The 25,899-nt window shown below is 40.8% G+C and overlaps 1 protein-coding gene across 2 annotated transcripts in view; it reads right to left on the bottom strand.

Annotated features, from left to right (window-relative positions):
- Nucleotides 1-25,899, bottom strand: part of YEATS4 (YEATS domain containing 4) — an 80,270-nt gene that overhangs the window by 32,216 nt on the left and 22,155 nt on the right. The gene's annotated exons all lie outside the window — the stretch shown is intronic.

Raw genomic sequence — 25,899 nt, 5'->3', positions numbered from 1 at the left:
TCCTACATGTATTCGGTATAAAACAAATTAAACTGCATCAAAAAGATGTCTGTGATAAACAGAATAATGATTAAAAAATAATATAGTATTCCACATCTGTCAAAAGAAATTAACTCAGATACTCTGATCACTTGCTGTAGCTTTTACTAATATTAGATGACATTACGATAACCAAAAATTAAGTAAAAGTTAATTATGTATCTTTCAATTATTCTTCCAACTGTCTTTCAAGAAACTTGTCAACACAAGCTTGATGCCTTGGGAAATAATGCGACTTTAAAGGAGTCATTATCAAGCTCAGTCTGACAAGTCTGTGTTTAAAATCAAGGACAATTAAATATTTGCTTATCACGGGCATTTAATTTGCTGCCCTTTAGACCTCATTTCACCTTGTTTAAGAATGTTTCAAAAATAGACTGATTTTTAAGAACTACTCCTCATGGATAATGGTTTACTTAAAAAGAGTTTTTACAAATACTGTGCTGTTTGGCATCCCTGGCTACCTATGTTTGAAAGAATTTAAACTGAGGTGGCATCCGCAAATGCACAATAGATTTCAAAAACGCAACCAGAAAACCAATACTGAATAATAGAATCTTTGTCTTAGCCTAAAAAACAATGGTTGAGGCAAGGTATATGCTAATATAACTGGAAGGAAGATACAATCCCAGAGCATCAAGGGTGAGTAAAAAGGATGTCAATCAGGGATGGAGAAATAGTAAATACAAAGTGGCTCATTAGGGCATTGGCTATGGCTTCATGAGAAAACCCGGCGAGTTACTTGGTCAGGCCATATGGAATCATGATGCCCAGAGTGGTCCATCAAGGAGGAAGGGAGCTAGTTAATGTGCAAGCTCCTTTTCACCTCCTGTCTTTCTTTGGTCAACGTAGACCTCCCAGGGTGATAAGTCCCTTGCACTCCTGGGCTGTGTAACACAAGACCCCTCCAGGCAGCCACCAGGTAAGCCACAGCCTGAGTGAGGCACGGTGCTGCCTCTGAGTCTGGAAGCGGTGGGAGGAGCCAGAGGCTCCATGAGTCAGGTTGAGCTGGCTTGAGACTCCTGGTTCCACTGCAGCTCTTATTGTGTGGGTGTGATGGGGGCCATGCCTGAGATGTTCCTCACACCAGGGGAGGTAAACACCATCAGGACTCTCTATTAGTGAGCAGCTTGAAGGTCAGTGAGGCAAATCTGGAGAAACATACAAAATAGTTCCAATATTTTCTTTATTATTATTCAGGCCCTCTATCTCAAAATTCCACTTAAAACACTTTTTTTTTTTTTTGAGCATCTGCTATTTGCCAGCCTTTGTGCCAGGGGCACACAGATAAAGAAAACAAGACCCTTGGCCTCATAATTAACTATGATTTATTTTATTTTTAATTTTTTTAATGTTTGTTTATTTTTGAGAGACAGAGACGGAGTGTGAGCGGGGGAGGGCAGAGAGAGTGAGAGAAAGAGAGAGAGAGAGAGGGAGACACAGAATCCAAAGCAGGCTCCAGGCTTTGAGCTGTTGGCACAGAGCCCAATGTAGGGTTCAAACCGGGGGACTATGAGATTATGATCTGAGCCAAAGTCAGATGCTTAACTGACTGAGCCACCTAGGCACCCCTAATTGTAGTTTAAATACCAAGACATTGGGACTTCATTTATTTAAGTTTGTTTATTTATTTGTTAAGTAATCTCTGCACCCAATGTGGGGCTCAAACTCACCACCCCGAGATCAAGAGTTGCACACTCTTTTGACTGAGCCAGCCATGTACCCTAAGACACTGGGACTTTTTTTTTTTAATTTTTTTTTTATTTTTTAAAATTCTTTTAATGTTTATTTATTTTTGAGAGAGAGAGAGAGAGACAGAGAGACAGAGCATGAGCAGGGGAGGAGCAGAGAGAGAGGGAGACACAGAATCCGAACAGGCTTCAGGCTCTGAGCTGTCAGCACAGAGCCCGACACGGGGCTCGAACTCACAAACCGTGAGATCATGACCTGAGCTGAAGCTGGATGCTCAACTGACTGAGCCACTCAGGCGCCCCAAGACACTGGGACTTTAAATGAAAGAAATGAATTCTGTTTAGGAGGGACCAAGTAAAGCTACAATGATGAAAATATGGATGAATGAGGCAGCCTTGTCTAAGTTGGTTGTGACATGTGGAAAGGAAGGGTAAAGACTGGTAAGAGATATACAACACTAACCAACAGTATTCAACATACCTCTTGAACCCAGAAGTAGAACTATACATGAGTTGATGACCTCTAGCAGTTTAAGATCTCTTGCTTCTTAAACTTTCTACTGTGATGGCCACATATAAGGCAATGTGGCAATTAACAAAAAATCCAACTAATCATGATTTAAACCATGAGTGTACCAATTACTGGCTTGTTAAGTTCAAGGCAGGTTATCCCAGAGTGGTTTTGGAAACAAAATGGTGTCACCATAGTTGGTTTGCAACCCCGGGAGTTCCCTAGCTGAAATCTGAAACTGGCCCCTGTACACGGGGGCAAGGAGAGACCAAAGAAAGAGGAGGGCCACTCCAGATTGGTAGGTGTCAATTTTATTTTATTTTACTTTATTTTATTACAGAGAGAGAGAGAGAGAGAGAGAGAGAGAGAGAGAGAGAGAGAGAAAGTGCGAGCAGGGGAGAGGGGCAGAGGGAGAGAGAGAGAATCCCAAGTAGGCTCCATGCTCAGCATGAAGCCCAACTCGGGGCTCAATCTCAGGATGCTGGGATCACGACCTGAGCTGAAATGAATACTCGGACACTCAACCAACTGAGCCACCCAGGCGCTCCGGTAGGTGGAAACTTTAGTAAGTGAGGGGGCTTACATATGAGGTTTGTCTTGGACAGTCACCAGATGAATGTATCTCCATGTCCACCCACCAGAATCTTAAAGGTTTGTATACAGAGGCCTATAGAGGTTCAGGCACATACATAGTTCAGATGGTCTCAACAACACATTACTTTCTCAAGGTTCTGTCTTTGAAACGGCTCCAGCTATGGGAACAGTGGACAGAAATCTACACTCCAAGGACAGGGAAGAAGATGGGGAACCTCTGATTGCCCAAGTCCAGTTTGTGGGTCAACCAGTGGTTGCATCCTCTTAATGGCCTCCTCTAACACCAAGAACCCAAGGTCTGTCTTCTGCTCTGCCATCTTCAATTTGTTGCTTTCATCCTTACCTCATACCCATTACCTCATAATCTCAAAATAATTGCTGCAGCTCCAAACATTACATCTTCATAGAACAACATCCAGAAAGAGAGGAACAAAGGGGAAAACTGAAGCTTTCTTCTCAAGCATTTCTTACTTATCAAAGAACTCTTTCCCAGAGGCTCCTTGTAGACATCCTTTTATGCCCTATTAACCTAAAGTGGGTTGCTTGTTCCAGCCCTAGATCAGAGGAGAAAGAGATTAAGACTGCCATCATTAACTTAAATCCATGGAGATATATCCTCTGTGGCTGAGTACATAACTGCAGATCAAAATTGACCTCCTTCCTGATCTTCATTCTAGTCAGCGTGTTCTTTCTAACAGGCTGATAATGTCACTGTCATAGAAATCTTTCTGTGGGTTTTCCTTGTCTATAGGGCAAGTCCATGTTCCATGACCATTCATGTTTCTTCTCAATAACTCTTCAGTTTCATCCTCTCCCACTCTGCCACCGGCAGTCTGTTTCAGACACATGGAAGTAGCTGAAATTCCCAGAATGCGCCATGCCTGCTATTACCGCTAGTGTTTTGTATATATTGTCTCTTCTGACTTTCACCATTGCCTTCATAGCAACTACAATTTCTTTTTCTTTTCTTTTTTATTATTTTAATTCCAATGTAGTTAACATACAGTGTTACACTAGTTTCAGGTGTGCAACATAGTGATTCAACGCTTCCATACATCACCCAGTGCTCATCACAATTGCACTCCTTAACCCCCATCACCTATTTCACTCAACCTCCCCACTCCTCCCCTCTCGTGACCATCAGTTTATTCTCTACTACAACTTATTTTTCAAACATAGACTTAAATCCCCTCTCCTCAGAAAGCCTTCCAGGATGTGTCTCCTCTTTTCCCAAAAGCACCCTGTTTGTACCCCTCTGTGACATTGATAGCCTGTGGCAATTATTTATTTCTTCATCTAATTCCTCAACTTGACTGGAAATCCCCAGGGCTTAGCCTAGTGCCCAGAATGCAGAGCCACTTAAAAAGTGCTGGTTAAATGGAAAATCCCTCTAGATGTATGCTATCAACCTCCACTGGGTCTTTATTTGTTTGACTTGTCACTGTTGAACCCTAACCCTGTGACTACTGCAAACACTTCCCACCCTCCGATGGCCCAAGGGCAGTCCTTGCCTCCCTTTTCCTCCACAGGTAATCTCAAGGTCTACTTCTTAGAGTTCACTGATGACATTAAATTCAAGGTCCTTAATCTTCCCTTATTTACCTTAAATCTCATTCTCAATATTTAACACTTCTCTCTTACTCTCTTCATCCCTCTCATCTGAAAAGAAAAGGCATTTCTTCTTATTGATCTCATGACTTCCACCTCCCCCTTGGACCTCTCTTTCCAGAAAATTCCATCTTCTCTTTGATACCTGCTAGCACTCCAGTCTCTAAAACACCCAGCAGACTGGTTATATCTCAGAAGATTCCTGTCCTCTCATCAATGCCTTCAAACCTAGCAAAGGCTGCTAGTACAGGAGGCTCAAATATGAGCTCAAATACACCCATACAGTGTATAGAAGTGTTTCATTAGACTCACAATATTTTTTAAATTGGAAAATTTCACTTAAAAATAAGAATTTCAGTCTTCTCAAGGAGCCTGTGTGGCTCAGTCAGTTGAGTGTCTGACTTCGGCTCAGGTCATGATCTCATGATTCATGAGTTCAGGCCCCACATCGGGCTCTCGGCTGGCAGCATGGAGCCCACTTCGGATCCTCTGTCCCCCTCTCTCTCAGCCCCTCTCCTGCTCACTCTCTTTCTCTCAAAAATAAACATTAAAAAAAAAAATTCAGTCTTCTCTGTGAAGGTCAGATAGCTGGCTGTCTTGGGTCATGCTTTCCATGAGGCAACAATGGCCTGGGCATGGCTGTGTGGTGGGGCCTATGATCACCATATCATCATGGTCTCTTTGCTCACTTCTGTTACCTCTCTAGTCCTTATAAGCATTTGAGTTTGTAATCCCCTGCTAGACTTTTGGTTTTGTTCCTCTCTTTCAATTGGAGGTACCTTCTTGAAAGTTGCCAGTGATTTTCGAGTTATGAGATACACGGGTGTTTCCTCCATTCTCATTATCCTTGAACTTTCTGCATCGATCACCTTTCTAGAAACCACACCCAGTCTGGCTTCCTTAGCCCCTCATTTTCCTATTCTCTTACATCCCTAATGCTGAAGGATTTTGCTGGCTGTTTTCCTTCTGCCCCTTAAATGAAAGCTTTTCCTAAGATGTCTTCCTGGAATTTTCTATCTAAGACACCACTCACCTCCATGGACTCAGTGAATCATGTGGCTTTTGCCACCCATCCCTTTATGTGAAGAGCTTCCAAATTTCTTTGCCTCTAGTGTCTCTTCCTCATGTTCTTTTCACATATTCCCGAAGGTCTGCTGGAAATATCCTTCTGAATGTGCTTCCAGCACCTTAGACTTAATACAACTGAAATGTAATTCATCATCTTGCCTCTCGCCCCCTCCCCCTTGAACAAAACAGGTCCCTCCTGACTAGTTAACTATTGATGGAGTTCTCACAGTGACCCAGGCTGCAAATCACTTTAGTCCTTTCCTTTGACCTCCATCCAAGGTATTTTTCCAGGCCCTAAAAACTCCTTTGCCCTGATGGGGTTCTCATTTGAATAGGCGAGGACCACACATAAACATGTGACTATCAAGTATGATGAGCAGTAGAGGAATGCGCAAAGTAAGGGAGGATTTAATTCATGGAGGGGAGACTGAGAATAGAAAAGTGGGCCTCAGAGGATGTGACATTTGAATAGGGCACTAAAGGAAGAAGGGTCGGAGAGGAGGGCAGGAGAAATGACTGATGTGGAACTTAAGTCAACTATACTTACAACTTACTGGCGATTCTGATGGTGGTCAAGCAGCCAGGTAGAAGGATTCGCCCACATGTATTTAGATTTGTGTAGGTTTTAGTTTGGTATGAAACAAATAAACGAGAGTTAATTACCACACGAGGATGGATTCTGCTGAGGGAAATAAGTGGGGGGAAACCAACTGAAGTCACTTCAATTCTTGCTTGTTGACTCTCTCCAAAACATACATCACTTTGTTGACAGGTGAATGTTTTAGACTAGCAGTTATTTACTATTGACAGTTAACAAAGAGAGAAAGAGAGAGAGTTGGCAATTAAGACTTGGTGCAGATCAGAAAACTAGTAAAAAGTGCCCTACCCAAGTTGCAAGCGCAATGTCTGCGGTCCAAATCAGACTTGGATTTTGGAACCCTTCCGTCCTCTGACCATGACTTGAACGGCATTACCACCTGCCAAGGCTGAAGTCCCTGCTAAAAAGGCTTCCCTAATGCAAGACCTCACCAGAAATCTTTGTCCTTTGACCTTTGACCTTCAGTTTCTTCACTAGAACACACAGCTTTATTTGACCGAGATAAACAAAAAAGCCAGCAACTTTAAATATAACTGATTTTATTTGATCACCTTAACTGAAGTCTCTACATGAGAAAAGCTTCCCCATCAGCAGTTTTGTAAAGAGACATCTGGCTTCAAAAGCTTTTATTGCCTTTTTTTTTTCTATTGTAAAAATATTAACTCAAGCATTTCTGGGGAGGCATGTAACAAAAATGCCCACATCAGGCTAAGTCCTGCTGGTTTCCACTGAGACTGTTTCCACAACACGTGGCTGCTGTTGTTTTTACAGAAACACCAATAAATAGGCAGTCCTAGAAACACAGCACATGGGTAGTGATCAATAAAATTAAATACTTCTTCATTTTAAAGCGAGTCCTAAAACATCACAGAATGACTAGTGGAGAACACCGATAAACAGACTTGAAAAGGATTTACAATCACAGGAGTCTGAGCCTCCTGCCCACTCAGCCTTTATGCATCGGTAAGTAGTTGATCATCCTTTCTCATCTGCTCAGAAGCTTCGAAGGCTTTCAGTTGAGATCTTGAAAACTGAAGCCCCGACCCAGTTGGGTACTGATCACCCATCTACCAAATGCATTCTTGAAATCAGAATTAAGCGTTGGAGGTCAGTCATCACACACCGACCTGAGAGGAAAGTAGACTGTCACAGATGCCTTGTGATTTCAAACCCAGACCCTGGTGAAGCCAGCCTGGGTCACCCAGGGGTGGTGGGAGGATTGCACGGAGGTGGTCAGGGAACGTGATTCACCGAGTGTCTTGGGCTGCCCTTTGAACCAAATCAATGGAAGTCTTTCCTTACTTGTGATAAGTGCCTTCGTACACTGATAAGCACCATTTGGAAATCTTCACCATTCTGATAAACATCACTAGGCCAACAGGACTGTTACAGAAATCTGGGTCTTTCCCTGGGGCCAGACACTCGCTTTGCAATATGCCTCCTGGGCAAACTCCAGTTCCCTAGCGAGAGGACTGTAAATATTATAAAACTCCGGAGAATTTCTTTTTCTCTTTATTGCTTGCTAGATAACAAATTAAACACATCAGAGGATTGAAAAGCCTCTAAGTTGTTTCTTGCTGTGTTGTTTTGCAGGCAAGAGAACAACTGATTAACCAGGCTGAATTCTTTGTACCTGTTTGCTCTTTGAAGCACACAGTACAGGTGAGAGTGGGGGCGGCAGAAGCCGAGACGGGATGCAATGGTGTTTTCTACTCTTTTGCCACTTGAGGAGGTGGGACCGTGGGCCCGGGAGATGCCAGGCCTGGAGGATCCAGCTGCCTCTGGCTTCCAAGGCTGGTGTAATGGCTCTGTTCTCACAGAAGTGCTGACAGAACATGACAAATAGGAAACAGATGTGCACTGACCTCCCAAAAAAGTATTTCAAGGCTTCTTAATCTTCATAGGAATCCTTCAGAGTGAGAGATGCCACCTTCAGGCAGTGACGCACATGACAGTTAAAGAAGGGCTGCTGACCCCTCCTACGTTCTCTGTCCCCCACCCTTCCCCCCTCGGCCGAGGCTCTCACCTGCCTTGCCCTCACAGACCCCATCCCCCTCAGAGTCCACTTCACATGTGGTCACCTCCCTGCCCACATGCTTTTCCCCACCTGTCTCCACACACAGACAGTCTAGGCGTTTATAGATGTACCACCTCTGACCAAGCATTAAGGGCATTTCTCTCCCATTTCTGGATCCGTACTTTGAAATGGTCCCTGTCACTGGGTCCATTACCAGCTCCAAATACTTCTGTGAGACTAAATACTTATTTGGAACCCCTGAGTACACCGACTTTTGCCCATTTAACAACTTAAGTTAGAAATACTAGAATAGAGGGGTACAAAGGCCAACTGGGGAAACAAGTTTCAGGGTACCTGACTTTGAGGACAAAGTACTGATCCTTCTGCATGTGGGCTCACACCTTGCACGATACTATGGCTTTTGAGCTGCGCTGCTTATGTTCTTTGCAGATGTCTAGCTGCATCCCGCAAGAATGTGGGTGGACTTCCCAGAGTTTTGCCCTCCCAATGGCTATAATATTTTGTGGAAGACTTTCTTCCTTGCCAAGTTGTTGGTGTCTCACAAAACAATTTATGGCAACATTTCTCCCGAGAAAGAAAGCCAAGTAAGCGCAAGGCAGTGCAAGCTCATTTCCATTGCTGCCGATGAGCAATCAACTACGTCGCTCCAGTTAATCCCAAATTAGTCTGGTTTCGATGTCTGGGCACTTCTCAGTGGGCCAGACCAGCTCTTACTCTCAAAGTCCAGGGGATTCTCTGCTTGAAAAGTCAATGCATTCCCTTACTTCTAGACATCATATGCCAAGAATTTCCCATCTTATTTGGAAGTAAATAGAAAGTTCTGGACAAAAGTGGATGGAGTTTGTGGAACTTAAACATTTATTCTTGTATCATATAAGACTAAACCATTTATCCAATTTTGGGAATAATCAAAATGCACTTTTTATTGGAATGTGGAATTGTTATTTAGATGTGAGTTTTGTAAATGAATAGAAAATGTCAAATATGCAGTTTGTATGCATTAGCTCAGTTAGAGTGATAATAATCCTGAGATGGGTAACATTATGTTAATTTTATAGAATAGATAAATTAAGTTTATAGATGTGAAATAATTCGTGTTAAAGCTAAGAAATGGCAGAGCAGGATTCAGTTAGGTTTGTCTGTAACAGAGGCTCCAAAAGGATTAGATAGAAATGGGGCAGAGGACTTTTCTTGAAGCTGTGTTTGCATAGCTAGCTCATGGCTTTACTTAGTATACTTACTTGGGTTGGATGGAGGGGGTGGTGGAGATCTGGGGTGTTTAGCCTTTCTGCAGCAAGCTGCTCCTTGGGCTGTCATTGTTTCTCTGACTCCAAGATCCACTGTCTTTCAATTGATATATTTGCAGCAGGAGATCCCAGGAAGGAAATATTAAAGACAAATGTGCAATTAGTAGACTATTGATCCACAGATGTATTAATCCAAAGTTGTATTCGCTGCCTGTTTTTCTGGTTCATTCTCTATCACTCCCCCCTATACACTTGGAGATCCAACAACACGGTGGGAGTTTTTTCAGTCTTTCCAAGGTCCTGATTTCTCACTTCTAGGTCTGTCTTTGTACATGATCTTCCCTATACCTGGGACATTCCCCTCCTCACTCCTGCTTTCTCCTCTCCCTACACCCACCCATCTCCTGGCAGTTAAATCTCAGCTTCGATGTCATCCCCTCCTTACCATGTCATACTATTATAACCCCCATCATGGCTGCCATTTTTAAGGGAGGCATTCTGGAACACAACCCTATGTGCTTGAATTCTGACTTTGGCTTGATTGTGCAAGTTTGGGCTACTCACTAACCCTCTCGGGATTTGACTTCCCTCACCTTTAACGGGGACAAACAACAGTGGCACCTGAGTTTTAGAAGTTGATCTGGGTTCACTGAGAAAATACCTTTCAACCTTTTAAAGACAACCTGACTTGTAGCAAGCCATCTATCCATGTTAACTATTACCATTGTTTACAGTAATTAGGGAGGGACTGCCACTAGGCTGGTCACCACAGCATCCCAGCGCACATCACAGTGCCTACGAATATTTGCAGGACAAATGAATCTCCAGTTGCACAAACATAGCATGTCCACTGCTCCCAACCTCAACCACCGTCATCTCTTATCTGGATTCTGAGATAGGCTCCTAACCCATGTTCTGCTTCTATCTTTGTTCCCCTCCAGTCCATCCAGGGGGATCTTTTCCAAACTTAAGTCCACTTACACTGTTCTTCCGGTTTCCCATCTCACTTGGAGTAACAACTGAAGCCCTTGCAAAAAGCTCTCACCTCTGCCGCTCTTCCCTTGCTCACTCAGTTCCAGCCACGGTGGCCTCTTGGGTGCTCCTTGTAATTGCTTTTGCTTTAGAGAGCATACTCTGGCTGTTCCTTCTGCCTGGATCACTTTTCCACAGATAATTGCTAGCTAACTCCATCCTCTTCTTTCTGTCTTGCTCTAATGACACCTTCTCAACAAGGTGAAAATAAATCACCCTATTTAAGATTGCAACTTTATGACATAAAAGAATAATAAATAGAGGGCAGGAGGAAACTTTTGGAAGTGATGGCTCTGTTGAAAGCATAGAGTGGTGATAGTTTCACTGATACATATGTCTCTTCAAACTTAGCAAGTTAACACATTAAATATGTACAGCTTTATGTCAATCACACACCAGTAAAGTGGTTTAAAAAAAAAATAAAGTTGCAACCTTGTCCCTGCTCAACCCCAGGCACTCCCAACCCCTTTGCCTTGCTTTAATTTTCTAACTTAACACCTTTTGACTTCACACTTTAGTTCACTTCTTTATTATTACTATGTTTAGTGTTTATGTGCTGACTTTCTCTCTAGAATGCCAGCACCACAAGCACAGGGACCTTTGTTTATTCACTGATATATTCCCAAGTGCTTAGAAAGGTACCTGGCACACAGAAGGCACTTAATAAATATTCTTGAATAAATGGTTACATGTGTATGCATATGCATACCGATGATCCAGAGTTTCAGTTTATGGTTACTAAGGGTTGGTAAACTCAACAGAGGCGCTGACTCTTCCAGGTGAGAAAAGCAAAGACTTCTCCATTTGCAGTTTTGACATAATGCCCCAGATAGATTTCATCTAAATGGGTCTTTTCAACAAAAGGGGCATTGCACAGAGCCCAGTCTTTGTGCAGCCTCCACACTGTCTTTGGCAGTGTAGATGCTCCGCCCTCTAGGCGTGGCCCCGAACATGTGGCCTTGATGGAATGTCCCGATTAGTTACCAGATGTGCCTGAGCAGCTCTGGGGAGCAACTTGTCCATTCAGATCTCAGCGCAGAAGCGGTTTTCATGAGCAGTTCAGCTGCTACCTTCTAGGGGTGTCTCTACCCTGCTGCACCTCTACAGAAACTCTCCCTCAAAGTCTTCAGTGTTTTTTCCCTAGTGACTGAGAAGAACAAGCAATAATTTCTTTTTTTTTTTTAATTTTAAACTTTTATTTATTTTTGAGAGACACAGACAGCGTGAGAACGGTGGAAGGGCAGAGAGAGAAAGAGGGAGACACAGAATCTGAAGCAGGCTCCAGGCTCTGAGATGTCAGCAGTACAGAGCCCTAGGCGGGCTCAAACCCACGAACAGCAAGATTATCATCTGAGCCCAAGTCGGATGCTTAACTGAGCCACCCAGGCGCCCCAGCAATAATTTCTTATTTATAATTACAATGGTCATTTTGACTGAATATTTCAGTCCCAATACGACTATTTTGCAGTACATATAATCTTTTTTGTCTTATTTATGTGGACTCAATATAAGACATTGTAACAAATAGAAAATCAGGATATAGAATGTGCTGACTCTTGACATGTAAAATTTCCTGATCATTGGAGATGATTTATATGAAATGTCCAGAAAAGGCAAATCTATGCACACAGAAAATGAGTGGCCGTCTGGGGCTGAAGGTGGGAATTGGGGAGTGAATGCAAATGGAGGCAAGGTTTCTTTTGGGAGTGAAGAAAATATTCTAGTATTAGATTGAATGACTCTGTTAATTTACTAAAAATCATTGAATTATACGCAAAAGTGGGTGAATCTTATGGTGTGTGTATTGGTTTGCTAGGGGTGCTGTAACAAATACCACAGATTGGGTGGCTTTAAACAACACAAATTTATTTTCTCTTCGATCTTTGTCCAAGATCAAAATGTGGGCAGGGTCAAGTCCTTCTGAGGGCTGTGAGGGAGGGATCTATTCCAGGCCTCTCTCTTTAGCCTGCAGATGGTCTTCTCATTTTATCTTCATATCATCTTCCCTCTATACATGTCTGTGTCCAAATGTCCCCTTCTTTTAAGGACACCAGCCATATTGGATTAGAGTCCACCCTCATGATCTCCTTTTAATTTAATTACATCTTGAGAGATCTAATCTCGAAATACAGTTCTATTTGGAGATACTGGGGGTCGGAACTTTGACAGAGGAATTTGGGAGGGTACACAATTCAGCCCATGACAATACAGGTGTACCTTGCAGACACTGCACATTTGGTTCCAGACCACCGCAACATAGCAAGTCAAATGAATTTTTTGGTTTCCCAGTGCATATCAAAGTTATGTTTACGCTATGCCATAGGCTATTCAGTGTGCACTAGCATTATGTCCCAAAAAAGCCAAGGCACATACCTTATTTTAAAAATATTGCTAAAAAAATGCTAACCATCATCTAAGCTTCCAATGAGTTGTAATCTTTTTGCTTGCGTAGGGTCTTACCTCGATGTTCACGGCTGCTGACTGATGAGGTTGGGGTGGCTGTGGCCATTTCTTAAAGTAAGACCAGGGGCGCCTGAGTGGCTCAGTCGTTAAGCGTCCGACTTCAGCTCAGGTCACAATCTCGCGGCCCGTGAGTTCGAGCCCTGCGTCGGGCTCTGGGCTGATGGCTCAGAGCCTGGAGCCTGCTTCCGATTCTGTGTCTTCCTCTCTCTCTGTCCCTCCCCCATTCATGCTCTGTCTCTCTCTGTCTCAAAAATAAACGTTAAAAAAAAAAAATTAAAAAAAAAAAAAAAAAAGTAAGACCACAAAGGGGGCACCTGGCTGGCTTGGTGGAACGTACGACTCCTGATCTCAGGGCTGTGAGTTTGAGCTCCATGTTGGTTGTAGCAATTACTTAAAAATAATAAAGAAATCTTAAAAAAAAAAAAAAAAGACCACAATGAAGTCTGCTGCATCAATCAACTCTTCTTTCACAAATGATTTCTCTGTAGCACGTGATGCTGTTTGACAGCATCAACTAAGTTTATATAATATTCCAAATCCTTTGCTGTCATTTCAACAATCTTCACAGCATCTTCACCAGGAGTAGATTCCACCACTTTCAGGGTGGCTGGGTGGTTCAGTCGGTTAGGCGTCCGACTTTGGCTCAGGTCAAAATCTCGCAGTTTGTAGGTTCGAGCCCTGTGTTGGGCTCTGTGCTGACAGCTCAGAGCCTGGAGCCTGCTTCGCATTCTGTGTCTTCCTTTCCCTCTGCTCCTCCCCAGCTTATGCTCTGTCTCTCTCTCTCTTTCTCAAAAATAAATAAACATTAAAAAAAAAACTAAAAAAAAAAAAGAAAAAGCACTTTCTTTGCTCATCTGTAAGATGCAACTCCTCATGTGTTCAAGTTTTATCATAAGATTGCAACAACTCAGTCCCATCTTCAGGCTCCACTTCTCACTCTAGTTCTCTTACTGTTTCTACCACATCTGCAGTTTCTTCCTCCACTGAAGTCTTAAACTTTCAATTTATAACAAACACAGTATCTGTGAAGTACAATAAACTAAAGCACAATAAAATGAAATATGCCTGTATGTACATTATACTTCAATAAAGCTGTTTAAAAAATAACATATTAATTGAGTACTTAGTAGGTCTAGGTACTATCTAAGTATTTTACATGTATCATCTCATTTGATCTTCTCAATGACAGTATGAGGTAAGTATGTTTCTGCCCACTTTAAATTGAGGAAAGAAGGCACAGAGGTTGAATAATTTGCCTGAGGTCACAAAGCCAGTCAGCAATGGAGCCAAGATTCAAACCATGTAGCCCAACTCCAGAGCCCACATTTTTACTCCCTATGCGAACACCTACATGTGCCAGGCACTCAGGCCTTTTAACACCATCCTCTGATCAGTTTCATGATGTCAACTGTATGCAAAAGAAAACTGAAGTTTGGAGAAGTTAAGCACCCTGCCCAAGTTCCACAAGTCTGTGATGGGCTTTCTCCAACACCCAAGCATTTTCTCAATACTATGGTATTTTTAATTATGTGTAACCGTGGCTCACCCTTTTTGATGGGAGACCTCCGGGACAAGAAAAAAGCCTCTCAGCACAATAGATGTTCAATAAATTGTTGTGGAATGAATGAGAACATATTGAAAAGGACTGGTCTGTAGTTTTAACTTCACAGTGATGGATAAAGAAATCTGCTCATGCTGGAGCCTCAAACCTGCAATTCTGGAGACTGACCACTTGGGCTGCAGATCATTTTGTATGGGCAGTTCATGACACAAACTCCAGAAATTACCTCTTGGCTGAATACTTTTGTATGGGGAAATGGGCATACTCACAGTCTGCTGGTGAGAATGCAAACTGGGATGGACTTTCCATTGGGCAATTGGCAATTGTCAAAAGCCTTAAACATACACACACACACACACACACACACACACACACACACACACCCTTATGTCCTCATAACTCCTTATCCAAGAACTTATAAGTGTTATGAAAAAAATTGGGGACAATCTAAATATCTAATAATAAAAGAATAATTATGGTATAATCAGAATGAAATAATATGCAGTCTTTATTGATGGTGTTGGTTTTATTATTGTTTTAGATAAAGTTCATGCTATATAATATTTAGTAAAACAGAGCAAAAAATAAAACCTGTTACATGGCAGTTCACAGAACAAGAAATACAAAGAGCCAGTAAGTGTATCAAAAGATACTTATTTTCATTCAGAATGCAGAGAAAAGCAAATCGAAACAATGGAATATTTTTCACCTGTGAGATCGACAAAAAGTTGGCCAGGAGTGTAAACAGGCACTCTAATGTACAACTGTCAATAGTATAAATTGGTGCAAACTTTTGGGAGAAATTTGAGAATAATATTAAAATTTAAAAATGCATATCCCCCTTTTCGACCTAGAAATATTACTTCTAGCAATTTTACTTTGCCCTATAAAAATACATATATATGCAAAGATGTTCATTACAGAACTAACTGTAGTAGCAAAAAACTTGGAAACAAGTTTTCATCAATCGCCAAATGATGAAGTAAATGGTGCAGATTTGTACAGTGAAACATAAATAGCTCTTAAAGTAAATGCTGTCAACATTCTGTGCTTATTTGCAAAGATATTTACATTAGTCAGGGTCCAGACAGGGATGCAAAATTCATGTTAGGTAATTCAAAAGAGAAAATTTAATATAGTAATTAAGTACAAGAGGTTAGGAGCAAGCTATTTTATTTATTTATTTTTAAACGTTTATTTATTTTTGAGACAGAGAGAGACAGAGCATGAACGGGAGAGGGTCTGAGAGAGAGGGAGACACAGAATCTGAAACAGGCTCCAGGCTCTGAGCTGTCAGCACAGAGCCCGACGCGGGGCTCGAACCCACAGACCGCGAGATCATGACCTGAGCCGAAGTCGGCCGCCCGACCGACTGAGCCACCCAGGTGCCCCAGAAGCAAGCTATTTTATACCAGAGGGTGGTGACTCAAGGACAGAGGCAGCCCTATAGGCAAGGCACAGGCAAGTGGGAAGTTGGGACGGCAAGATTATTCTTTCTGGGCCATTTCTTCTATTCTTCTTTGTGCATCAATTTCAATCTCTCTCTATAGACCAATTCTCTATTCTCCAGGCACACAGCTGCATCATCTGTAGTTCAAGTACCAATAATGGCTGAGAATAGTCCCAGGAGATAATCTGAATCATCCACCCAAATATAATCATGTCTGGCCAGGGGGAAGGGCCACAGGATTCACCTCTGTGAATGGTGATTGTAGTTCTCAACCAGAGGAGCCTAGGTTGGGGAGATCCTATCTACTACTGACAATATGGCAAGATGGATCGGTACTGATGCCATTTGCCAAGGCAGGGAATTTGTGATGGTGAGAAGATCAGAATAGAGGACAATAACTTAAGTTTTGGACATGTTCAACTGAGATGCTCAAAGAACATCTAAACCTACTGTCAAGGAGATAGATGAATGTACAGTCCAGAGTTTAGCATGGGAATTTGGGCTGGATATCCTGGCTTGGGACAATTAGCATACAAACAGTATTTGCAGCCAGGGGTAAGTAAGAAAAAAAATATTCTGGTTCAAGATAGAACCATAGAAAATATAAAATATTTATAGGATTAACAAAGGGAAAGAAGGAACACTAAAGGAAACTGAGAAAAATTGGCCAAAAGGACCGGTGAAAAAGCAAACAGAAAAAAATCACAGAGAGAGGAGGGCAGAGAAGAAAGAGAGAGGAAGTTTCTAGGAAAAGAAAGTGGTCAATTCAGTTAGATAAGATAAACTCTGAAAATGCCCAGTTGGATATGGCCTCAAGGTCTCTGATGATGAGGGCATCAGAGTGAAGGAAGAAACTGAACTGCAGTCAGTTTAGGAGGTTAGGAAATGAATTCCTCAGACTGAATGCCTTTGCAGCTACTCATGAAGCAGGGAGGTGACAAGCCTCGGTAAGATTAAACAGAAGAAATGAGTCATTGTGCTTAAGATTCACGGTTCTTTTGCAAATCTCTTTTGTATCGGGTAACTTGGGCTAACCTAAATGGGCTCAGAACATTGACAAAGGCCCAAACTCGGGTTTTTACTTTGAATTCACAGAGCAAATCCTAGAGCTCCCTCTTGGGGTTGGCGATTCTTGTACATTCCTAGTCTTGGAAACCCAAGAATAAGCAGACTGTGGCTCTGGGGCTGTATGTGGCCCTCAGCCTGTTTTCCCATGGCCTGGGAACTAAGGATGGTTTTGTTTGTTTGTTTGTTAATGTTCTCAGTGCTTGGAAAAAAAAATCAAACAAAGGAAAATATTGTATGATGTGGAAATTTTACGAAATTCAAATCTCCGTGTCATTAAATGCATTTTCGTTGGAACACAGTGCTCATTTGTTTAGGGACGGCCGATTTCATGTTACAATAGCAGAACTGAGCAGCAGTGACAGAGAATGTATAGCCCCACAAGGCCTAAAATACTGTCTGGCCCTTTGGGATAATGTTTGCAGACCTCTACTATAGAAGACTGGACAGGGCAGTCCTGACACTTTAGATTGCTCTTCGAGAGATAAAAATAGCTTAGTTCTGGTCATCAAACTCAATAAAAACACACTATAAATTTTGTCTAATTTTCCAAAGTCTTAAGTACAGAAACAACCTCGGCATAAGTAGACCCACATGAATGGTACATTTCAGGCCAAAGTCAGTTTTCACCTTTGGCTTATTTGTGCTTGTGATATCTTGGGACACAGCTGGACAAGACTCTGTGCCTAGCACTGGGACAGGCTAGAGTAGATGAAGAAAAAGCCAAGATCTGCAACTAGAATTGTGCCCTAGTGTGGAATAGACCCCGGGCAGGTCCTAAAAGTTAAGTGACAGAGAACACTAAAAGGCCAGTGATGGTTTATTGAGCACTTCCTGTATGCTAGGCATGTCAAGCGCTTTATATACAATTATCAAGATAAACAAAGCCAACTCGCCCTCTTTTGCCAAGAGTGAAAAAAAGTGTGAAGGATGGTAATAGAAGTATATCATACTTTCACCGCAGGATGAATAACAACACAAAAGAGAGGCAAACAAGATACTATGATGGGTCAGAGGAAGTGAGCTTAGTTGGGAGGAGGGAGAGGGAAATTTGGGCCTGGAAGAAAGGAAATATTTTAACAAAGGAAGAAGATGGAAGGTGTAATAGCAGGAGAGTGCAGGGTAGTACATTTGAGGAATAGCATGAAGGTTCTACTGGTTGAAATGGAGGATGTGTGTAAACTAATTTTTTAACTTACAAATTTATTTTCAGTTTGCCATGAAAGCCTTTCTGACTCTGCCCAACAGGGGAGATCTTAGGTTCAGTTACACCTTGACTCACAACTTGACTATAGACCGCATTTAGACACTCCAAAGGCTACAGCCTGGGAACCACAGACGGCCATCAGGACATGGGCACGTGCTCCCAGGAGTCATTGCAGCAGTCTGTTGAGCATGCACTGCAGATTCAAGGAAGCAAGGTGCCCATCAGGCAAACATAGAAGCTACCTTGGCTTACAGGCCCTACTCCCTGCAGGAGCCAATATCTCTTATAACCACTTCCTAGGTATAGTTTCTAGAGTTCCTGTGAGAGACACACCAATTACTTAGAGTCACAGCACTCAGGGAAGTCCAAGGATGTGACTTTCTGCCTGGACTGATTGTTCTCTCACTCCAGACGTTGTTTACCAAACAGAGATCGCCTTCCCCATGCACAGTGTTGCCTGGCGGCATGATTGACATACTGTCTTTATCACATTGCCTGAGAAACCAAATTCTCAAGCAGAGTCAAATTCTCAAGCAGAAAGGGAAAAAGGTTTTGTTAGCCCTTTACTCATCCTCCCCAACATCTACTCCAATGTCACTGCTATCCTCAAAAGTAACTTCTGTTAATTACTTTTCTAAGAATTTACATAAAGTTGTATACACATCGGTAGGCATTTAGTTTATATCCAATTTTTCACTATTACAAACAAGCAATTAACATCCGTCTGTACATAGGAGAGTGTTTCCTAGTAGTGAAATTATTTGATTAAATGATAAATATACAATCCTAATAGATAATATTACACTATTAATAATCTTAATGCACACCAGCAGTGTATGAATGCCAACCCCCCTATTCACTCATCTGTGACACTGTTTATTAGAAATCTTTAAATTTTGTCTCTACAGTGAATGAGAAATGGTCTTGCATTCATTTACATTCCCCCAATAACAAGCGAGTTTACAGATATTTTCAAATGTTTATTGACCATTTGTATTTTTCATTTGAATTACTTGGTCATATTCTTTGCACATTTTTCTATTGAGTTGACTTTATTGATTTGTGGATAATATACACACACACCCATATCTATATTATTATATATTATATGTATTATATTCTACATATGTGTACTATGTTGGGCAGTGTATATAATGTTACATATATTATATATAATGTTATATGTTATATATATTACTACATATGGCATATATATTGAAATGTTGTTTATATACACATACAAATATTTGGGCATTTTCAGATATATAATGGGAATTAGTAATGATTTTTGATCAGGACAGCTTGGTGCTGGGAGGAGTGATTAGGCATTGGGGTTTTGGAGTTAGACCTGAGTCTGCCCAGTTCAAATGCTTTCTAATATGTGTAAACACTTGGTTAAACACTTAATCTCCTTGAATCTCACTTTTCTAATTTGTAAAATGGGATAATCATATGCATTCACCGAGTTGTCTTCTTTTTAAATTTTTAAAAAATGCTTACTTATTTTTTGAGAGAGAGAGAGAGAGACAAAGTGTGAGTGGGGGAGGGGTAGAGAGAGAGGGAGACACAGAATCCGAAGCAGGCTCCAGGCTCTGAGCTATCAGCACAGAGCCTGACGTGGGGCTTGAATTCACAAACCACGAGATCATGACCTGAGCTGAAGTCGGACGCTCAACCGACTGAGTCACCCAGGCACTTCATTGGATTGTCTTTAGCTCAGTTTGGGGCCATAAAGTATTCAGTCAATGGTAACACTTAGCATTATTTTTAAAAATTGAAGTGTAATTCACAAACCATAAAGTGTACAAGTCAGTGGCTTTTTAGTATATTCACAAGGTTGTGCAACCATCACCACTATCCAGTGCCAGATACATTTTCATCACTCCCAAAAGAAATCCTGTATCCAGTTACTCCCTACCCTCAACCCCCATCCCCTGGCAAACCCTAATCACTCTTCTTCTTTTTTTTTTATTTTAATTTTTTTTAAAAGTAAGCTCTACACCCAATGTGGGACTTGAACCCATGACCCCAAGATGAAGTCACGTGCTCTACTAACTAAGCAAGCCAGGTGTCCCTAAGCCCTAATCACTTTCTATCTCTGTTTTTGCCTATTACATATATTTCATATAAGTGGAATGATACAATATATGGCCTTTGTGTCTGGCATCTTTCATTCAGCATAATGTCTATATGGTCTATCCATATTGTAACATAACACTCCACTTTTACTGCTGAATAATCCATTGTATTGATATACCAAATTTGATTTATCCATGCATCAGCTGATGGACATTTGGATTGTTTCTATTTGGGGCTATAATGAATAACACTCATACAAATATTCATGTACAAGTTTTTCCATGGACATATGTTTCCAATTATTTTAGCTATATACCTAGAGGTAGAATTGCTAGGTCACATAGTAACTCTATGTGTAACTTTTTTTTTTTTTTAAGTTTATTTATTTAAGCAATCTGTACACCCAATGCAGGGCTCGAACTCACAACTCTGAAATCAAAGAGCCTCACGTTCCACCAACTGAGCCAGTCAGGCACACTTATGTTTAACTTTTTTTTTTTTAAACACATATTCATTTTTGAAAATTAGAGAAACAGAGCATGAGTGGGGGAGAGGCACAGATAGAGGAAGACACAGAATCCGAGCAGGCTCCAGGCTCTGAGCTGCCAGCACAGAGCCCAACGCAAGGCTCAAACTCATGAACCATGAGATCCATGACCTGAGCCAAAGTTGGTTGCTTACCTGACCAAGCCACCCAGGCACCCTAATATTAACTTTTTAAGGAACTCCCAAACTATTTCCATCAGAACCCACGCTGATTTACATCCTCATCAGCAATGTGTGAGAGTTTCAATTTCTCCACATCCTTGTAAACACTTGCTATTGTCTGTCTCTTCTATGATAGTCATCCTAGTGAAGTAATACCTCATGATGGTTCTGATTTGCATTTCTCTAATAACAAATGATGTTGAGCATCTTTTCATGTGCTTATTGGCCATTTATATTTCTTTGGAGAAATGTCTATAGAAATCTTTTGCCCAATTTCTAATTGGTTGTCTTTTTATTACTGAGTTGTAGGAGTTCTTCATATGTTCTGGATACTAGCCTCTTTTCAGATATATGATTTGCAAATATTCTCTTACATCCTGTGGATTGTTTTTTCACTTTCTTGGTAATGTCCTTTGAAGCATAAAGTTTTTTGTTTTTGTTTTTTAGTTTATTTATTTATTTTTTTTGAGAGAGAGAGAGCATGAGTGGGGGAGGGACAGAGAGAGAGAAAGAGAATCCCAAGTAGGCTCCACCAGTGTGGAGCTAGACACGGGGCTCAAAACTATGAACCATGAGATCATGACCTGAGCTGAAACCAAGAGTCGGATGCTTAACCAACTGAGCCACTCAGATGTCCTGAAGCAAAAAGTTTTTAATTATGAAGTCCAACTTATCTATTTTCTCTTTGGTTGCTTGAACTTTAGGTGTTATATTCGTATTTTATTCTTTTTTATTCAATTATAAATAAAATTGTTTTCTTAATTTTATTTTCAGTTCATTGCTAGTGTATAGAAATATAACCAACTTTTGTATATTGATCCTGTATCCTGCAACCCTGATGGATGCATTTATTAGCTCTAGTAGTTTGTGTGTGTGTTTACTTCCTGGGATTTTTCTAAGCACAACCTCATGTTGTCTACAAATAGAGATAATTTTACGTCTTCCTTTCTGATCTGGATGCTTTTTATTTCTTTTTCTTGCCTGGTTGCCCTGGCTAGAATCTCCAGCACAATGTTGAATAGATGTGGTCAAAACAAACATCCTTGTCTTGTTCCTGATGTTAGGGGGAAAAGCATATAGTCCTTCACAATTATTTATAATGTTCACTATGAGTTTTTCTTAAATGCCCTTTATCAGGTTGAGGAAGTTCCTTTATAGTCCTAGTTTGTTGTGTATTTCTATCATAAGAGGGTGTTGGATTTTGGTCAAATGCTTTTTCTGCATTTATTGAGATGACCATGTAGCTTTTATCCTTTAGTCTTTTAATTTGCCCAATTTATTAGTTGGCTGGGGTTGCCATGACAAAGTCCCACAGGTTAGGTGGCATAAACAACAGAAAGTTTAATGTGTCATCAGGGTTGGTTTCTTCTGAGGCCTCTCTCCACGGCTTGTAGCTGGCTATCTTCTCCCTATGTCTCCACATGGTCTTCCTAAGCTTTTTATTCGGATCCAGCCATACTGAATTAAGATCCACCCTAATGACCTCATTTTGACTTAATTACCCCATTAAAGGCCCTATCTCCAAATACAGTCATATTCTGAAGTACTGGGCATTAGGACGTCAACTTACAACTTTTCAAGAGACACCATTCAACCCCTAACAGCCTGTAACGCAGATTGGTTTTTACATGTTGAACCAACCTTGTATTCCTGGGATAAATCCCACTTGATCATGAGATCACTTACTCCTTTCTATATGTTGCTGGATTCAGTTAGCAAATATTTTGTTGAAAATTTTTACAAACAGCTAGTGTTATTATTCTTTATTCCTACCAAAGTACTTTTACATATGCTATTTCACTTTCCCTTAAACAGAATTCTATGAGGTGGGTAGGATATTCACATTCACTAATGCAAAATGAAGCTCAGGAAAAGTGAAGTGATTTTCTCCCAATTATAAATTTGCAGTAGTAGATAGTATAGACTGGAATCAAAACTACAGATGGGAAGAACATTAGCGAGATGAAAGAAAGTAGGATTTGGTAAGAACAAAGAGAAACTTTGTATGGCTGGAAGTTAACAGGGTCAATTTGAATGGCATCAGTGATTTCAATGATGTAAGAACTGAGGTCATCTGCTGATGTGCACAATAAGAGTAAATAGACTTGTGGTTTCAATTCATGCATGTAATTAAACCAAGTAGAGATGACAATTCTCATTAATTTTGAGATCATGATTTGACCAGATTAGCTGACGGAGAATAAGCCAAAGTTTTGATGGTAGGGATTTGACTATGTCAGTAACAGTACACCATTCCTTCATTCTTGGAAAGTTAGTTTCCAAGGTGACTGCCAATTCATACAATCTTCGCTAATCCTTGATGGAGTTAGTACCATGACTGTTCAGTCAGAGAATGCTGAATTCAAATTCTATTTCCGGCCCCAACAGATTGTGTGACTTTGAGTCATTTAATTTCTGCAAGACTGTATTCCCTCATCAAATGGAGGAATTAGATGTTCTCTAAACTCCCTTCCAGTTTTATGACTCTTATTTAGTGAATAAGGGGAATGGTGATTCAGTTCACTGGAAATTTTTAAGCAGCAATGATGAATTCACTAAGGGTAGACTAAGGAATTACTAAAGAGCAATGAAGCCTAGAGGGTAGAGAGCAGGTAAGCCAGGCTGGGTGGCCAGCCAAAATGGGAACGTAAACAGACTGGGGTGGGTGGGGGGAAGGCTACCCAGAGTTAGGAATATCATGGGGCATATTACACAAAGCTACAGGAATCTAGGTGGTCAATTAATTACAAATAACTACAAATAATTAAAAAGCCAGACGAGAGAGTCCAGGCTGGGACAAAACACAAATAAAACCCCTATCGTTAGCCACCTATTTTTATATCAGGATCATGATGTTATTTATCTCAGTTCACTGAATGATGCACTGAAGAGCAAGGATTGAACCTGAGTCTCTCCAGTAGTTTCTGAAGTCCTGGCCCATCAGCTTCTCTAATCATTCACAAGTCATGTTTCATGTTTCTGAACTGTCACATGACATTTCATAATGAACAGGAGGCAATGTTCTGATAATCAAGACATCTGTTTTTCCTTTTCACTTAATTTTATTTATTTTTTTAACTTTATTTATTTTTAGAGAGAGAAAGCCTGGAAGGGGCAAAAAGAGAGGATGAGAGAATCCCAAGCAGACTCCATGCTGTCAGCACAGAGCAAACGTGGGGCTGGAACTCACAAACTGTGAGATCATGACCTGAGCTGAAATCAAGACTCGGACAGTTAACCAACTGAGCCACCCAGGCAACCCCCCCCCCCCCCCCCGTCTTGTAGAATATTTTCAAAGTTTGTATAATTCTAAACAAACTTTGCCACTTAAAATGTTTAAACATTTTAAGATGAAATTTCTAATGTCCATTTAAACCATTTTTAAAATGTACAAATCATTGTTTTTGTATATGCACAAGATTGTGCAATCATCACTACTAATTCCAGAACATTTTATCACCCTAAATAGAAATATCCTTCTCCCCATCCCCTGGCAGCAAGTAATCAACTTTGTTTTTGCAGATTTGCCTATTTTAGCAATTTCATATACATGGAATCATACAATATGTGGCTTTTGTGTCCGACTTCTTTCACTTAGCATGTTTTTAAGGTTCCTTCATGATGCAGCAGAATCAGTACTTACTTCCTTCTGGCTGAATAATGTTTCACTGTGTGGATACCATATTTTATTTAGTCCTTCATTAGTTGATGGATATTTGGGTTGTTTCCTTTTTGGCTATTATGCGTAATTCTGCCATGAACATTAATGTACGAGTTTCTATATGAACATGTTTTCATTTCTCTTGGTTATACACCTAGCACAATTACTGGGTCATTATTGTAACTAAGCTTAACTTTTTGAGGAATTGCCAAACTATTTTCCTAAGTGGCTACATTTTTTTACATTCCCACCGACAACATGTATGAGGGTTCGTTTCTTCATATTCTCAACAACTTTTTTGTTCTGCTTTGTTTACAATTATAGCCAGTGTGGTGGGTATAAAAGTGGTATCTCATCATTACTGATGGTTCTGATTTGCATTTTTCTAATGATTAATATTGAGCATCTCCTTATGTGCCTAGTGGCTATTTATATTTCCTTGGAGAAATGTCTATTCAATCCTTTGTCCATTTTAAAATTGGGTTGTCTTTTTGAGTTATAAGAGTTTTCTATATACTCTGGAGAGATCCTACTTGGATTAAAAGCCAACACAGAAATAAGAACTGACAGAGGGCAAAGCTGAGCCATGATGATGTATTTTGCATTCTTGTATTCATCCATGCACAAAGTCAGACCTACCTCCATGAAGCTTAGTTTTTTGAACCAACACATTCTTGGGGCTAATCAGACTAGAATAATGGAGGGGTGATCTTCCATGCCAGGATCACTCAAGTAGAATGGGACTTTTCCTCCATTAGTTTTTCTGGTCAATCCCCAGGCCCTACCCTATACTGTGGGCATTGGGTAGGAAGCAGGGGAAAGATGAATGATGTCTGGCACAATTAGAAGTACCACCTCCAACCCCATAGGGCCTCTGGTGAAAATTTTAAGACTACAGAGACCTTTGCAAAATCTCCATAATGCTTATAAATTCCACAACTTAAAAATAGAGCAACAAAGTAAAAAGGGAGATAAATACAAAGTATCTAAAAATGCTAAAGTGGGTAAATACAGAAAATACAGAATCCTTGCATTAGGTATAGACATGGTTGCTATTTTTAAGAGCTCTGTAACTAATGTTAATGTTACATGTTTTCCAAGATACTTTCCTACCTACTATTGTCCCTAGGGTGCCTACACAGATCAGCTGACGTGGCCTTAAGTACTACTGAATGTTCAAATTACATGAGTCCAAAACTAGAGGGTTTGCCATGTGGATCTGAACAGGACAGGCTAAGGAGAAGTGGAGAAATTGGGGGTCATATGTGAAGCTGATGCA

The sequence above is a fragment of the Panthera onca genome, chromosome B4 (assembly GCF_046562875.1).
Source record: "Panthera onca isolate mPanOnc1 chromosome B4, mPanOnc1 haplotype 2, whole genome shotgun sequence".
Classification (NCBI taxonomy): Eukaryota; Metazoa; Chordata; class Mammalia; order Carnivora; family Felidae; genus Panthera; species Panthera onca.
This window is presented reverse-complemented; position numbering and strand designations above follow the sequence as displayed.